This window comes from Lithobates pipiens, unplaced genomic scaffold, assembly GCF_037356315.1.
Source record: "Lithobates pipiens isolate NorthernLeopardFrog02 unplaced genomic scaffold, aLitPip1_a1.2 Scaffold_56, whole genome shotgun sequence".
NCBI classification, from domain to species: domain Eukaryota; kingdom Metazoa; phylum Chordata; class Amphibia; order Anura; family Ranidae; genus Lithobates; species Lithobates pipiens.
The window spans coordinates 1,364,052-1,382,927 of NW_027507878.1; the positions used below are offsets into that span (position 1 = coordinate 1,364,052).

Consider the following 18,876-nt stretch of genomic DNA (forward strand, 5'->3'; position numbering starts at 1 on the left):
ACCCTCCACACTCCTCTCCTGTACATACCGCCCACTGTCATACCCGCCACACTCCTCTCCTGTACATACCGCCCACTGTCATACCCGCCACACTCCTCTCCTGTACATACCGCCCACTGTCATACCCTCCACACTCCTCTCCTGTACATACTGCCCACTGTCATACCCTCCACACTCCTCTCCTGTACATACCGCCCACTGTCATACCCTCCACACTCCTCTCCTGTACATACCGCCCACTGTCATACCCTTCACACTCCTCTCCTGTACATACCACCCACTGTCATACCCTCCACACTCCTCTCCTGTACATACCGCCCACTGTCATACCCTCCACACTCCTCTCCTGTACATACCGCCCACTGTCATACCCGCCACACTCCTCTCCTGTACATACCGCCCACTGTCATACCCTCCACACTCCTCTCCTGTACATACCGCCCACTGTCATACCCTCCACACTCCTCTCCTGTACATACCGCCCACTGTCATACCCGCCACACTCCTCTCCTGTACATACCGCCCACTGTCATACCCTCCACACTCCTCTCCTGTACATACCGCCCACTGTCATACCCCCCACACTCCTCTCCTGTACATACCGCCCACTGTCATACCCTCCACACTCCTCTCCTGTACATACCGCCCACTGTCATACCCTCCACACTCCTCTCCTGTACATACTGCCCACTGTCATACCCTCCACACTCCTCTCCTGTACATACCGCCCACTGTCATACCCGCCACACTCCTCTCCTGTACATACCACCCACTGTCATACCCTCCACACTCCTCTCCTGTACATACCGCCCACTGTCAAACCCGCCACACTCCTCTCCTGTACATACCGCCCACTCTCATACCCGCCACACTCCTCTCCTGTACATACCGCCCACTGTCATACCCCCCACACTCCTCTCCTGTACATACCGCCCACTGTCATACCCTCCACACTCCTCTCCTGTACATACCGCCCACTGTCATACCCTCCACACTCCTCTCCTGTACATACCGCCCACTGTCATACCCGCCACACTCCTCTCCTGTACATACCGCCCACTGTCATACCCGCCACACTCCTCTCCTGTACATACCGCCCACTGTCATACCCTCCACACTCCTCTCCTGTACATACCGCCCACTGTCATACCCTCCACACTCCTCTCCTGTACATACCGCCCACTGTCATACCATCCACACTCCTCTCCTGTACATACTGCCCACTGCCATACCCTCCACACTGCTCTCCTGTACATACCACCCACTGTCATACCCACCACACTCCTCTCCTGTACATACCGCCCACTGTCATACCCTCCACACTCCTCTCCTGTACATACCGCCCACTGTCATACCCTCCACATCTTCTCCTGTACATACCACCCACTGTCATACCCGCCACACTCCTCTCCTGTACATACCGCCCACTGTCATACCCTCCACACTCCTCTCCTGTACATACCACCCACTGTCATACCCTCCACACTCCTCTCCTGTACATACCACCCACTGTCATACCCTCCACACTCCTGTACATACCACCCACTGTCATACCCTCCACACTCCTCTCCTGTACATATTGCCCAATGTCTTACCCTCCACACTCCTCTCCTGTACATACTGCCCACTGTCATACCCTCCACACTCCTCTCCTGTACATATTGCCCACTGTCATACCCTCCACACTCCTCTCCTGTACATACTGCCCACTGTCATACCCTCTACACGCCTCTCCTGTACATACCACCCACTGTCATACCCTCCACACTCCTCTCCTGTACATATTGCCCAATGTCTTACCCTCCACACTCCTCTCCTGTACATACTGCCCACTGTCATACCCTCCACACTCCTCTCCTGTACATACCACCCACTGTCATACCCTCCACACTCCTCTCCTGTACATACCGCCCACTGTCATACCCTCCACACTCCTCTCCTGTACATACCGCCCACTGTCATACCCTCCACACTCCTCTCCTGTACATACCACCCACTGTCATACCCTCCACACTCCTCTCCTGTACATACCGCCCACTGTCATACCCTCCACACTCGTCTCCTGTACATATTGCCCAATGTCTTACCCTCCTCTCCTGTACATACTGCCCACTGTCATACCCTCCACACGCTTCTCCTGTACATACTGCCCACTGTCATACCCTCCACACTCCTCTCCTGTACATACTTCCCACTGTCATACCCTCCGCACGCCTCTCCTGTACATACTGCCCACTGTCATACCCTCCACACTCCTCTCCTGTACATATTGCCCACTGTCATACCCTCCGCACGCCTCTCCTGTACATACCGCCCACTGTCATACCCTCCACACTCCTCTCCTGTACATACCGCCCACTGTCATACCCTCCGCACTCCTCTCCTGTACATACCGCCCACTGTCATACCCTCCGCACGCCTCTCCTGTACATACCGCCCACTGTCATACCCTCCACACTCCTCTCCTGTACATACCGCCCACTGTCATACCCTCCACACTCCTCTCCTGTACATACTGCCCACTGTCATACCCTCCACACTCGTCTCCTGTACATACCGCCCACTGTCATACCCTCCGCACGCCTCTCCTGTACATACCGCCCACTGTCATACCCTCCGCACGCCTCTCCTATACATACCGCCCACTGTCATACCCTCCGCACGCCTCTCCTGTACATACCGCCCACTGTCATACCCTCCACACTCCTCTCCTGTACATACCGCCCACTGTCATACCCTCCACACTCCTCTCCTGTACATACTGCCCACTGTCATACCCTCCACACTTCTCTCCTGTACATACCGCCTACTGTCATACCCTCCACACTCGTCTCCTGTACATATTGCCCAATGTCTTACCCTCCACCCTCCTCTCCTGTACATACTGCCCACTGTCATACCCTCCGCACGCCTCTCCTGTACATACCACCCACTGTCATACCCTCCACACTCCTCTCCTGTACATATTGCCCACTGTCATACCCTCCACACTCCTCTCCTGTACATACTGCCCACTGTCATACCCTCCACACTCCTCTCCTGTACATATTGCCCACTGTCATACCCTCCACACTCCTCTCCTGTACATACTGCCCACTGTCATACCCTCTACACGCCTCTCCTGTACATACCGCCCACTGTCATACCCTCCACACTCCTCTCCTGTACATACTGCCCACTGTCATACCCTCCACACTCCTCTCCTGTACATACCGCCCACTGTCATACCCTCCGCACGCCTCTCCTGTACATACCGCCCACTGTCATACCCTCCCCACTCCTCTCCTGTACATACCGCCCACTGTCATACCCGCCACACTCCTCTCCTGTACATACTGCCCACTGTCATACCCTCCACACTCCTCTCCTGTACATACTGCCCACTGTCATACCCTCCACACTCCTCTCCTGTACATACTGCCCACTGTCATACCCTCCACACTCCTCTCCTGTACATACTGCCCACTGTCATACCCTCCACACTCCTCTCCTGTACATACTGCCCACTGTCATACCCTCCACACGCCTCTCCTGTACATACTGCCCATTGTCATACCCTCCACATTCCACTCCTGTACATATTGCCCACTGTCGTACCCTCCACACTCCTCTCCTGTACATTGTAACTTTGCCGCACTTTATCCAGTTTATATAAAATGTTGATCATTTTCCGAGCATAAAACACTGGAATGTTCCAGAATACAGAATGTTCCTGCTGGAATAAAGCCCGGTATCTTTCTCCATCTTTCCCAGATATCTTAGGGATCATTGTACTGTCTCAGGATATAAAGAGACCAATTTAGCAATACAAATGATATATTGGCAGTGAGATTAATACCAATAAAATTTGTTATGAAATGTGACCACCAGTGACGTAGCTCTACCCCAGTGTTATAAGCATAGGGGCTCTTATACAGCTCATAGCACAACCTGAAGAACATCAACATGAAAGCAGTGATCTATCAAGCTCTCCTAATCCTGGGGCTCATCTGTATCCATGGTAAGAATATTTCCTTATGGTGCATTTTGTCTTGTGATCCTAGAGTCCAGATTATAGCAATGCATTGTCCAAATACAGTATGTATACTAGCAGCAGATTGACTTTGTTTTTCATTATATATTTTTTTTCTCCTGGATATTTGTTACTTTATATTGAAGCTCCTGCTGGGAAGAAATGTTTTGGGCTCCAGTTCTCAAAAAGGATATCGGGGAACAGGAGAAAGTGCAGAGAAGGGCAACCAAACTGATAAGAGGCATGGAGGAGCTATGAGGAGAGATTAGAGGAACTGAATTTATTCTCTCTTGAGAAGAGGAGATTAGAGGGGATATGATCAACATGTACAAATATATAAGGGGGGATATGATCTCCATGTATAAATACATAAGGGGGGATATGATCAACATGTACAAATATATAAGGGGGGATATGATCTCCATGTATAAATACATAAGGGGGGATATGATCTCAATGTATAAATACATAAGGGGGGATATGATCTCCATGTATAAATACATAAGGGAGGATATGATCTCCATGTATAAATACATAAGGGGGGATATGATCTCCATGTATAAATACATAAGGGGGATATGATCACCATGTATAAATACATAAGGGGGGATATGATCTCAATGTATAAATACATAAGGGGGGGATATGATCTCCATGTATAAATACATAAGGGGGGATATGATCAACATGTACAAATATATAAGGGGGGATATGATCAACATGTACAAATATATAAGGGGGGATATGATCTCCATGTATAAATACATAAGGGGGGGGATATGATCTCCATGTATAAATACATAAGGGGGGATATGATCACCATTTATAATTACATAAGGGGGGATATGATCTCAATGTATAAATACATAAGGGGGGATATGATCTCCATGTATAAATACATAAGGGGGTATGATCTCCATGTATATATACATAAGGAGGGATATGATCTCCATGTATAAATACATAAGGGAGATATGATCTCCATGTATAAATACATAGGGGGGATATGATCACCATGTATAAATACATAAGGGGGGATATGATCTCCATGTATAAATACATAAGGGAGATATGATCTCCATGTATAAATACATAGGGGGGAATATGATCTCCATGTATAAATACATAAGGGGGATATGATCTCCATGTATAAATACATAAGGGGGTATGATCACCATGTATAAATACATAAGGAGGGATATGATCTCCATGTATAAATACATAAGGGGGGATATGATCTCCATGTATAAATACATAAGGGGGTATGATCTCCATGTATATATACATAAGGAGGGATATGATCTCCATGTATAAATACATAAGGGAGATATGATCTCCATGTATAAATACATAGGGGGGATATGATCACCATGTATAAATACATAAGGGGGGATATGATCTCCATGTATAAATACATAAGGGAGATATGATCTCCATGTATAAATACATAAGGGGGGATATGATCACCATGTATAAATACATAAGGGGGGATATGATCACCATGTATAAATACATAAGGAGGGATATGATCTCCATGTATAAATACATAAGGAGGGATATGATCTCCATGTATAAATACATAAGGGGGGATATGATCTCCATGTATAAATACGTAAGGGAGATATGATCACCATGTATAGATACATAGGGGGGATATGATCTCCATGTATAAATACATAAGGGGTCCATATAGTGAACTTGTTGTTGAGTTATTCACTTCAAGGTCATCACAGAAGACAAGGGAGCGCTCTTTTCGCCTAGAGGAAAAGAGATTTCATCTCCAAATACGGAAAGGTTTCTTCACAGTAAGAGCTGTGAAAATGTGGATCCAGAGGTTAATCTGGCCAGCTCAGTAGATTGTTTTAAGAAAGGTCTGGATTCTTTCCTAAATGTACAGAATATAACTGGGTACTGACATTTATAGGTAAAGTTGATCCAGGGAAATTCCGATTGCCTCTCGGGGGATCAGGAAGGAATTTTTGGATCATGCTGGATCTCCATGTATAAATACATAAGGGGGGATATGATCTCCATGTATAAATACATAAGGGGGGATGTGATCTCCATGTATAAATACATAAGGGGGTATGATCTCCATGTATAAATACATAAGGGGGGATATGATCTCCATGTATAAATACATAAGGGAAGATGTGATCTCCATGTATAAATACATAAGGGGGTATGATCTCCATGTATAAATACATAAGGGGGGGATATGATCTCCATGTATAAATACATAAGGGGGTATGTGATCTCCATGTATAAATACATAAGGGGGGTATGATCTCCATGTATAAATACATAAGGGAGGTATGATCTCCATGTATAAATACATAAGGGGGGTATGATCTCCATGTATAAATACATAAGGGGGCATATGATCTCCATGTATAAATACATAAGGGGGCATATGATCTCCATGTATAAATACATAAGGGGGATATGATCTCCATGTATAAATACATAAGGGGGGTATGATCTCCATGTATAAATACATAAGGGGGGATATGATCTCCATGTATAAATACATAAGGGGGGATATGATCACCATGTATATATACATAAGGGGGGTATGATCTCCATGTATATATACATCAGGGGGGATATGATCTCCATGTATAAATACATAAGGGGTCCATATAGTGAACTTGTTGTTGAGTTATTCACTTCAAGGTCATCACAGAAGACAAGGGGGCGCTCTTTTCGCCTAGAGGAAAAGAGATTTCATCTCCAAATACGGAAAGGTTTCTTCACAGTAAGAGCTGTGAAAATGTGGATCGAGAGGTGGATCATGCCAGCTCAGTAGATTGTTTTAAGAAAGGTCTGGGTTCTTTCCTAAATGTACAGAATATAACTGGGTACTGACATTTATAGGTGAAGTTGATCCAGGGAAATTCCGATTGCCTCTCGGGGGATCAGGAAGGAATTTTTGGATCATGCTTTGCTTTTTCGCCTTTCTCTGGATCAACTGTGGGTATAGGATTGTGTATATGGGATTGTATTATAGTACTTTTTATTTATTTATTTTTATGGTTAAACTAGATTCAAAAGTCTGGTGACCCTCACAATAGGGAGAAAATGTTTTCACAGAAGGGAGTTTAACAAGACTCGTGGCCACTCGTTAAAATTAGAAGAAAAGAGGTTTAACCTTAAACTACGTAGAGGGTTCTTTACTGTAAGAGCGGCAATGATGTGGAATTCCCTCCCACAGGCGGTGGTCTCAGTGGGGGGCATTGATAGTTTCAAGAAACTACTAGATAAGCACCTGAATGACCGCAACATACATGATATACAATGTAATACTGACATATAATCACACAACATACATGATATACAATGTAACACTGACATATAATCACACAACATACATGATATACAATGTAATACTGACATATAATCACACAACATACATGATATACAATGTAATACTGACATATAATCACACAACATACATGATATACAATGTAACACTGACATATAATCACACAACATACATGATATACAATGTAATACTGACATATAATCACACAACATACATGATATACAATGTAACACTGACATATAATCACACAACATACATGATATACAATGTAACACTGACATATAATCACACAACATACATGATATACAATGTAACACTGACATATAATCACACAACATACATGATATACAATGTAACACTGACATATAATCACACACATACATGATATACAATGTAATACTGACATATAATCACACAACATACATGATATACAATGTAACACTGACATATAATCACACAACATACATGATATACAATGTAATACTGACATATAATCACACAACATACATGATATACAATGTAATACTGACATATAATCACACAACATACATGATATACAATGTAATACTGACATATAATCACACAACATACATGATATACAATGTAACACTGACATATAATCACACAACATACATGATATACAATGTAACACTGACATATAATCACACAACATACATGATATACAATGTAACACTGACATATAATCACACAACGCACATGATATACAATGTAATACTGACATATAATCACACAACATACAGGGATATACAATGTAACACTGACATATAATCACACAACGCACATGATATACAATGTAATACTGACATATAATCACACAACATACATGATATACAATGTAATACTGACATATAATCACACAACATACATGATATACAATGTAATACTGACATATAATCACACAACGCACATGATATACAATGTAATACTGACATATAATCACACAACATACATGATATACAATGTAACACTGACATATAATCACACAACGCACATGATATACAATGTAATACTGACATATAATCACACAACGTACAGGGATATACAATGTAACACTGACATATAATCACACAACATACATGATATACAATGTAACACTGACATATAATCACACAACATACATGATATACAATGTAATACTGACATATAATCACACAACATACATGATATACAATGTAATACTGACATATAATCACACACATGGGTTGGACTTGATGGACTTGTGTCTTTTTTTTGACTAACTATGTAAATGAAAATGTTTCAATGATTCTGACTTCTTTCCATGTTGCAGTTTAGAAGAAACAATGTAGAAAATCATTTCCCCGAACGGAGAGCCCAGAATTGTTCTTCTGTCATTTTTAGTCCATCGTAGAAACATTTTTGGATTGCAATGTGAAGACACATTGGGGGTAAATTTGCTAAAACTGAAAATCTTTTGCGCACTCTGCATAGAAGCCAATCAGCTTTCAGGTTTTATCGGAAAAAACGTAAGTTGATTGGATTGTATTGCACAGCGGCTCAGATTCTTTTTACTCTCCACCTTCAGTAAATCAACCCCACCATGCTTTCCACATATTGACTTTGTTTTCAGTAAAAAAAAAAAAATAATATGAAAACTTTTGTTACCTGAGAGGAATTCGATTTAGAATTGTTTTGGTCCATTTCCCACATGCTGAAAAGTACTGATACAAATTTATTACAGCGTCTATAAAAAAAAAAAAAAAAAAAAAAAAAGATTTATTTTTTTTAAATCAAAAATTGGGGCTGAATCTCACAGGTATTCTGGTTGCATGGATGAGTGGTTTGTTCATGCGGCTGGGGCCCCCTGTTAGGCTTGGTTCACTTTTCCCATCAGCTGTACGGGGCCCCATGATTTCTAGCAGCAGCCCTAACTCTGACCTCACAAACTCCCATCTGCGTATGGTAACGACTGGCTAATAGGAAGAAGTTGAACATACCTGGGTTCAGCAAACACAAGTAGAGTTCGGGTGTCGAAATCAATCCCTATTGAAGTCAATAGGAAGTCAAATGTTAACCAGTTCAGCCCCGGAAGAGTTTACCCCCTTTCTGACCAGCACTTTAACTGACAATTGCGCGGCCGCGCGACGTGGCACCCAAACAAAATTGACGTCCTTTTTTTCCCCACAAACAGAGATTTCTTTTGTTGGTATTTGATCATCTCTGCGGTTTTTATTTTTTGCGCTGTAAACCAAAAAAGAGCAAAAAGAAAATTTTGAAAAAAAAAATATTTTTTACATTTTGTGATAATATATATCCTCAAAAATAATATAAAAAAATAATTCTTTCTCAGTTTAGGCCATTATGTATTTTTTTACATATTTTTGGTAAAAAAACAAAAAATCGCAATAAGTGAATATTGATTGGTTTGCGCAAAAGTTATAGCGTCTACAAAATAGGGGATATATTTATGGTATTTTTATTATAAATTTCTTTTTTATTAGTAATGGCGGCGATCTGTGATTTTTTTTTTTTTGATCGTGACTGCGACACTTTTGACACTATTTTGGGACCATTGTCATTTATGCAGCGATCGGTGCTATAAAAATGCAATGATTACTGTGTAAATGACACTGGCAAGGAAAGGGTTAAAGTGGTTGTATAGCCCTTTTTGGGACTTTTACCTACAGGAAAGCCTATAATAAGGCTTACCTGTAGGTAAAAAAAATATCTCCTAAACCTGTACGGTTTAGGAGATATTCCCCTAGCAATGCGCCGCTGACTGCAGTGGCGCATGCGCACAGTGGAATTCCCAGCTGAAAGCCTGGCAGACTGCGGTCGCTGCCGAGAAGAAATCTCCTGCGCGCATGCGCGGGAGTGACAATATCGCGGCTCCGGCCACTCATAGCGCCGGAGCCGCGATACCCGGAAGAAACACAGAGGGAGCATGTCAGCTCCCTCTGCGTGGATCGGACCAGATGTCGGGGCCTCGTTCTAAGGTAAGTATTTCATAATGAGCTTGTATGCGGTGCATACTAGCTTATTATGCCTTTTCCTTTGCAGGTAGGAAAAAAAAAAACATGAGCGGGTTTACTCCCTCTTTAAACAGTAGGGGGGGGGGGCGATCAAGGGGTTAAGTGTGTCCTAGGGAGTGATTCATAAAAACAATAAAATAATACGGCGCTCTCTGGATACAACAATCTTAAATGGGGGAGTGAGTTGAGGGGGAGAGTGAATCAGTTTTTTCTTTGGTAAGGAGGCAGAGTATAGAAACAATAATAAAAACTGTGCATGGAGGGCTGCCAGTTCAAAGTTTAGAAGGCACAAAACTCTGGAATATATAAAGGACAGAAGAACAGCGCCCTCTAAGTGCAGTAAGCAAATACATTTAATAAAAGTAGTAAAGCTAAAATCCACTCACAAAGATAGAAGCCTGAGGAAGTGACACGCATGTCCCGAACGCGAAGCTCCTCCCGCTCACCCGACCCGGAAGTGATGTCCGTCCTTGTGAGCAGTGTATGCCATCAATCGCAGTCCTGGCCACCCGGAAGGCATTGTGCACCAACAGGATGTAGGATAGCACTGCGGAGACACAGCCACCATTACATCTACATCGAAATCCCCCCTCTATCTCCCAACTGTCGGAGCGGATGATACTAAATGCCTATTTATATCCTATCTTTGTGAGTGGATTTTTAACCTGCATCCTGTTGGTGCACAATGCCTTCCGGGTGGCCAGGACTGCGATCGGCGGCATACACTGCTCACAAGGACGGACATCACTTCCGGGTCGGGTCAGCGGGCGGTGCTTCGCCTTCGGGACATGCGTGTCACTTCCTCAGGCTTCTATCTTTGTGAGTGGATTTTAACTTTACTACTTTTATTAAATGTATTTGCTTACTGCACTTAGAGGGCGCTGTTCTACTGTCCTTTATATATTCTAGGGAGTGATTCAACCTGGGGGTGGGCTACCACTGACATGACAGCGATTACGGCTCCCGATGATCTCTGTCATGTCCCTAGGCAGAACGGGGAAACGCCTTGTTTACATAGGCATCTCCCCATTCTCCCGCTCAGTGCAACGATCGCGGGACACCGGCGGACATCAAGTCCTTGGGACCCGCGGGCACGGTCACAGAGTACACAGCGGCATGCGTGCGCCCACAATGCCGCGTCTTAAAGGGGATGTGCAGGTACGCCCATTTGCGCAGCCGGGCCATTGTGCCGACGTATATCGCCGTGCGCTGGTCGGGAAGCGGTTAAAAACAGTCATGGCCATTTTCTAGGCCAATAGGTAAGGGATTGTCAAACAAGAAGCATGGGGGGCTGGGCCCTACCCTGGGGGACACAATTATAATTGGCACAGGGAACCCCCCCCCCCCAAGGGAACCCCCCCCCCATCCGGCATAGCATTTTTCCCCATGTTGATAACAACAGAAGACATCTGCCCCACATTCGCAACAAGTTTGTACAATCTCTCTCTTTCCTCTGTTGTAAGAGGGAGGGGAGGGATTGGTCATGTAAACATGTGATCTCTGAAGTGGCCAGTCACCAGTGTTGCCAACAATCCATAAATTTACAGATAGTTTTGTAAAAAATTGGTAATTTTTTACACTGTCTATAAAATGCCTGTTTAAGACGGTGGCTGCCCGTAAATAAAGTATGGCCGCAGTCCAGCTTCAGAACTGCTCATGTGCAGTTCCAAAGCTGTCTGGGCTCAGGCGGGAAGGGGGTGGGGAGACCCCTTACATCAATAGCTCTCCTTTACATTACAGATGGTCTGCAGTGTTTCCCTTTAGATCCACAGAGTTCTCCCTAATGCCGCGTAAACACGATCGGACTTTCTAGCAGACTTGGTCCGGCGGGCTGGAATCTGTCTGACTTTTTTTTCCCCAAAAGTCAGACGGACCTAGAAATAAAACATGTTTCAAATCTTTTCCGACGGACTCGAGTCCGGTCGAAAAATCAGTTCGTCTGTGTGTGCTGGTTCCGACGGACGACAACCAACGCGAGGGCAGCTAGTAGCTACTGGCTATGAACTTCCTTATTCTAGTCCGGTCGTACGTCATCACGTTCAAAGCCATCGGACTTTGGTGTAATTGTGTGTGGCCAAGTCCGTTCGTTTGGAAAGTCCGTCGGAACTCCAACAGAAAGTCAGTCGGGAAGACTGTCGGACCTACTCTGCCGGAAAGTCCGGTCGTGAGTACGCAGCATAACATTGTAAGGTGAAACCTGTGGACTCTGATGTAAAGGGGAAATCTGTGGACTGTAATGTAAGAGAGAACTCTGTGGACTGTGATGTAAAGGGAAGCTCTGTGGACACTTGTGATTGGGTGACCAGAGAACCCCTTACATCAGAGCTTGCCTTTACACCAGAGTCCGCAGCATTCCACCTTACATCAGAGTCCACAGATTTCTCCTTTACATCACAGTCCATTGTGTTCCCTTTTACACCAGGGTCTGCAAAGTTTCCACTTGCACTGTAAAGGGGAACCCCTGCAGACTCTGATGTACGGAGGAACTCTGTGTTCGGTTATATTAACCTGACCTTCATGCAAATGGAGAATATGTTTTTTTTTCCTATTGGTATAACATAAACACATTGCTAATAGCACAAGCTACATGTTTTGTAGCTTAAATATTGATATTTGCTTTGTTTTGCACTGTAAACTGTAATTTTATGTGTCAGTAAACAATTTGTCTCTCTCAGTAAATGTCTTGTGTTGTGTCAGTAAAACGTTGATGTTGTCAGTAAATTTTGGTTACCCTGTAAATTTCACTTTACTGCCAATCACAGCGATGACATGGGACTCAGCTCCTACTTGGTACCCAGCTCCCACTTGGTACCCAGCTCCTACTTGGTACCCAGCTCCCACTTGGTACCCAGCTCCCACTTGGTACCCAGCTCCTACTTGGTACCCAGCTCCCACTTGGTACCCAGCTCCTACTTGGTACCCAGCTCCCACTTGGTACCCAGCTCCTACTTGGTACCCAGCTCCCACTTGGTACCCAGCTCCCACTTGGTACCCAGCTCCCACTTGGTACCCAGCTCCTACTTGGTACCCAGCTCCCACTTGGTACCCAGCTCCTACTTGGTACAGTCTCATGCTACTCGTCAATCAATCCTTTTTATTTCCTTTTTATTTATTTTTATTTTACTTGTGAATCTGCATTTTCTAATTATTGAAACGTGCCTTATTCTATATTATATCATTTTCTCGTATGATCATGAGCTCCATCCTTTGGCCATAATGTGCTATTTGGTTTTAAATGCCTCAAACAGGAAAAGAAAATAGGACGGCGCCTATGATCATATGAGATAATTATACAAACAAAGACTGTAGCAAGTTTCAATGGAGCTGTGCTGATGCATGTCACCTGCGTTTAGCAATCTTTTTATACATGGTCCCCTCTATGTTTTATCTCTTTAAAAATGCCACAATTACAGAAATATACTTGATGGTCCTTCCAGACATCCACTGAGCTCCTAACTTCCTGTCACATCTGTCAAGTTCTCTCCTTCTTGACTACAGAACTCCTCCTACTTTACTCCTCTCCATAACATTAGGCGGAGGTGTCCTGTAGTCCTGGGCGGGGCTTGGGATGTCAGTGGATGAGAGGCAGTGTGTTGTCAGTGGATGAGGTTGGCGGCTCCCTGTCTGTGTCCTGCTAATCTCTATATATCTTCTTCTAGGTGAGGCTCTGCGGTGCTGGCAGACTTTGTGCACTGAGTCAGGAGAATGTTCCACCCCAATAGTGACAGACTGTCCAAAGGGCACCGACCAATGCTTCGTCTTATTAAAGCCCTTTGGTCTCATCCGTAAGTGTCTTCTATATTTTCCAACCTGTGCTTATTCCTTTAAAGTTTAAAATATCACTCCAGCCAACTTTTTTTTTAAATTCTCCCTCTCCACCCCCCTCCCCCCACCTTCAGTCTTGCACAGTTGTACCAATTCCTCTCCAGGACTGAAATGACTTCCTCTGATTTCACCGCACATTAGAAACACTGTATTATCTGTATTCATTTTATTATATATATATTTTATGTTTTAACACTTCATATGTTTTCTCTTTATTGCCATTACAAAGGGACTAACAGGCCCCCTATGTGATAGCATTGGGAAGACGAGGGTTCCTCTTTATGGAGACATAAGGGGCCTGATAGACCCCAGCCCCGTCAGGGCCGTTTTTAAGGCAGGGCAAAAGGGGCAGCTGCCCTGGGCCCTGTCATTGTTGTGGGGCCCAAAGCAGCTGCTTCATACTTGCCAACTATCTTAGTTTAAATTCCCTCGCCCCTTGAGGTTTTAGTTCTGTGCTGTGTCCCAGATGACTTACCTGGAGACCCTGTGTTTACATGTAAATTACCGGCATTCATATGTAAATAGAGGCGGCCAGTGGCATTGATATGTATATCATGCCCCTTTGAGGTCATATCCACAGTAATCTCTAGCAACCAATCAACAAGCAGAAATCATGTGGTGTAACCTCTAGCAACTAACCAGTGAGCTGTAATGTGTTCTAGCAACCAGTCAGTGAGCGGTAATGATACACTGAAACCTCTGGCAACCAATCGCAATAGCTGCCTGATCTGATTCAGTAAACTGATTTTGAGTCTAGCTGCTATTTATTGTATGTCTCAGAGCAGGTGGAGAGCGAAACTGCATGGGGAGGTGGTCCCCAAGAAAAGTTTTGTCCAGGGTCCAATCAATATTAAAGATGGCCCTGCCCCCCGTGTCTCCCTTGCTCTACACTTCAGATAATGAAGCACAGATCCAGCTTGATTAGTTTCTTCCCGGCTACAGTATCCAGGGAATAACAACTATGAACCCAGAAGTGAGTTAAAGTGGTGTTGCCACCAAAAAATTCAAAGCTGCTTAAAATTTGTAAAAAAAAAAAAATAATTGGCAAAAAAAAAATTTTTTTACTCACCTCTAAATACCTGTTGCTAGGGGGTCCCTCGTAATCTGCCTTCTTCATTGCCCGGGCTGGTGACATCACTTCCCCTCGCGCCGCACATTCACCTGGGACCTGTCACGTGTCCCAGGTGATTGTACGGCGTATCACGGCGCCCTGCGCCGCTCGCGCATACGCAGTGGGTGCCCGGCTGTGAAGCCACAGAGCCGGGTGCCCACAGTATGCATGACGGCACTGCGAGCGGAGCGGGGAACGAGGGGGGGGGGCTTCGTTCCCCCGCATCGTTGGACCCTGGGGCAGGTAAGTGTCCAATTATTAAAAGCCAGCAGCTGCAGTATTTGTAGCTGCTGACTTTTAATTTTATTTTTTTTAGGGGGTACCCCACTTTAACACATGCGCATAGCTCCCAACTGTCCCTGATTTAGAACAAAGTCCCCCCCCCCCCCCCCCCCGTCCCTCATTCCTCCTCATTTGTCCCTCATCTTGGTCTGATCTATAGAGTTGTATCTAAAATGCGCTTTTCATCTTTCAAAAAGTGTTTCCCAGCATTTGTACACATTAAAAGCCAATATAAAGGAATAGTAGTGGTAAAAAAAAAGTCTTTGTGGATTTAATTAACCTTTTTTTTTTTTGGTTAATTCTTCTTTAAAGGGGGCGTGGCAGGGGGGCGTATCCTATGCCTACATACATTTGTTAGTAGGTGTCCCTCATTCCCTTCTCAAAATGTTGGGAGGTGTGCATGCAGCTTCTGGGTTCATTAGCTGCAGGGAGGATTGGGGAATGGATAGCAGGTTCATTTTAACTGCCATGGAAACCAATGTGGGGGTGGGGGGGGGGGGGGTACCAATATAGGGGGTTAATAGTACTGACACCAATAGCAGTCACTGACACCAGTGCTAGGGATGTTTATACTTTAACCTCTTTATCCCCTTCACACCGAACGTACGGATATATGTGGCCTCGGCTTTAGGGGGTTATACAGCTGCAGGCATCATCCCGGTCCCCTTTTTTAGAGCGGACGATCGGCTTTCCAGGGATGATGCCTGCAGCTGCATTCCCCGCGACGTCACGCAGCAAAGAAAACGCATACGGAAGTCGCGCCCTCATATGTAAATGGTGTTCAAATCACACATGTGAGGTATCGCCGTGATGGTCAGAGCGAGAGCGATAATTCTAGCAGTAGACATCCTCTGTAACTCTAACCTGGTAGCCGTAAAAAAAAAAAAAAAAAATTAAAGCGTTGCCTAAGGAGATTTTCAGGTACCGTAGTTTGTCGCCATACCACGAGTGCGTGCGATTATACGGAGAAAGGATCTCACCGCTCCAGGAGCGCACATGCAGGCTGTAAACTGTCGCTTTCGGCTGGGAAGCCACAGGTGCTGGCTATTACCACTAGCAACAGATGAAAAACAAGCTCTGGACTGCAGCACTCTTCAGAAAAACACTTTCTTATCACAGCTCAACAAAACGCAGCGAACAAGGAAAAAAATTGCTGACGTTTCGCACTAGCTTTAGTTCGAAACGTTTCGCACTGCAGCTAGTGCGAAACGTCAGCCATTTTTCCTCGTTCGCTGCGTTTTGTTGAGCTTTGATGTGATTTTCCAATAAAAGAAAGTGGTCTTCTGAAGAGTGCGGCAGTCCAGAGCTTGTTTTTCATCTGTTGTGTGCAATTATAAAGCTGGAAATGTTTGGTATCTATTTACTCGGCGTAACATCATCTTTCACAGTATACAAAAAAAATATGGGTAACTTTACTGTTTCGTTTTTTTTTTTGTTTTTTTTTTAAATTCATGAAAGTGTCCATTTTCCCAAAAAGTTGCATTTAAAACACAGTGTGACATAAAGTATTGCAACAATCGCCATTTTATTCTCTAGACTCTGCTAAATATATATATAGATATATATATATATATATATATATATATATATATATATATATATATATATATATATATACATATACATACATACATACATACATACATATATATATATATATATACATATATATATATATATATATATATATATATATATATATATATACACACACATATATATATATATAATGTTTAAGGGGTTCTTAGTAATTTTGTAGCAAAAAAAAAAAAGATTTTAACTTGTAAACGCCAAATGTCAGAAATAGGCTTAGGCATGGAAGGGTTAATGTGCATTGCAATAAAAAAAAAAAGATGCAGCAAAATGAATATTTTGGGCGTTCTTATGCGAAAATACACTGCTACTGCGCATCCCTCTGCAAGTCTCGGGGGTCTCACTTGAGACCTCCTAAAATTTTATTAGTTGGCCACCGCTGCTTGGACCCCCTTAAATACCAAGATAATTATAAACATAAATTGGTAGACAAGGGGTTAAAGGATATGCTAAATCCCGACTCACCAGACGTAGAATTGTTTCTCTTTCTCTCTGCCTCTATTATCTGATAATTTCCTTTTTTATTTGTTTCTAATTATCTATTTATTACATTCTGTTGTTTTTTTTGTTTTTTTAGATTATCAAAGGGGGTGCCTTGCAAAAAAGGATTGTCTGAATGTGAAAAAGTATGTACGTTCAATAGTGTGCTGCGCTAAAGACCTCTGTAACCATCAAAAAAAAGTGTGATGGGATGGAGGCGGAGCTTACATGGAGGAGGGGCTCCCCACGCCAATCATGTGATCAATCATTAAATTTCCTGCCTGATATATAAATCTCATCCGATATCCATCAATGTTATATTATCTGCTCATCACCTTCATAATAAAAATTCTATGCAGCAATATATAAGAGTCACACTGTTTATTCCTAATCAATATTCTTATCAGATATCTGTAATCTTGTAATCAATGGCTGATTGTTTAATTGTTTGCATAAAATCTGCATAAAGTCCAACCCATTAGAAATTTTAAAGAATCATATCCCCCCTCCCCCAGGATGTAGAATAAAATACAGAACTCATATCAATACTCATCTTATCTCCAGCTTATTGAATGAAGGTAAAATTAACTAGCCAATCATGTGCAAGGAAGTTCTAAATGATTGGTTGATTGAAGCCACCGCCAGTTCAGCTCATTCACTCAGCTGAGTGAAAATTCGCTTTCCATATTGGACATTCTCTACTCCTTTATTTAAAAAAAAAAAATTGTGACCATCCAATGTTATAGACACTTTCTAATCCAGTTATAACTATGCCGGCACCAACGCTCTGTCATGTGACAATATATATTTTCTTCCATATAATAGAGACGGGGTTACAGGATGCCTGTATTCCATAGTCTGTTCCCTCTGTGATTGGTTGAAGGGGGCATGTACCAAAGGCAGGCTGTGTTTCAGAGGGGGGGAGGGGGGTAGTGGCTGAACAAACCACCCCAATTTAGGCAAGCTGTGTGTCTGCACAGTGTCCTGTACCTCTGAATGGACAACCAGAGGATGAAAACTGACCACCTATCCACAGATTGGCTTCTCTACTTTGTGTGGTCAGTTTAGAACATGGAAATAAGGTGACTGGCGGGAGCAACCTGGAACTTCAGATGGAAGAAGGACAGGAAACTGATTGAGACTGTGATTTATAAAATGCACATACTGTATGTGATCACACACATAGAAAAATAATAACTATTTATAATTAATTTCTGCATTGTCCGCCAATTATATC

General features: G+C 43.4%; 1 long non-coding RNA gene across 2 annotated transcripts; it reads left to right on the forward strand.

Annotated features, from left to right (window-relative positions):
• Positions 1-3,810: 3,810 nt before the first annotated feature.
• Positions 3,811-18,014, forward strand: LOC143958069 (uncharacterized). 2 transcript variants are annotated; one of them, XR_013270088.1, is made up of 3 exons: positions 3,811-4,000; positions 14,008-14,133; positions 17,737-18,014. It is a non-coding gene; the product is annotated as an uncharacterized LOC143958069 (long non-coding RNA). The 2 variants fall into 2 exon arrangements; XR_013270087.1 differs by lacking the exon at positions 3,811-4,000 and having other exon boundaries at positions 13,918-14,133.
• The last annotated feature ends 862 nt before the right edge of the window (positions 18,015-18,876 follow it).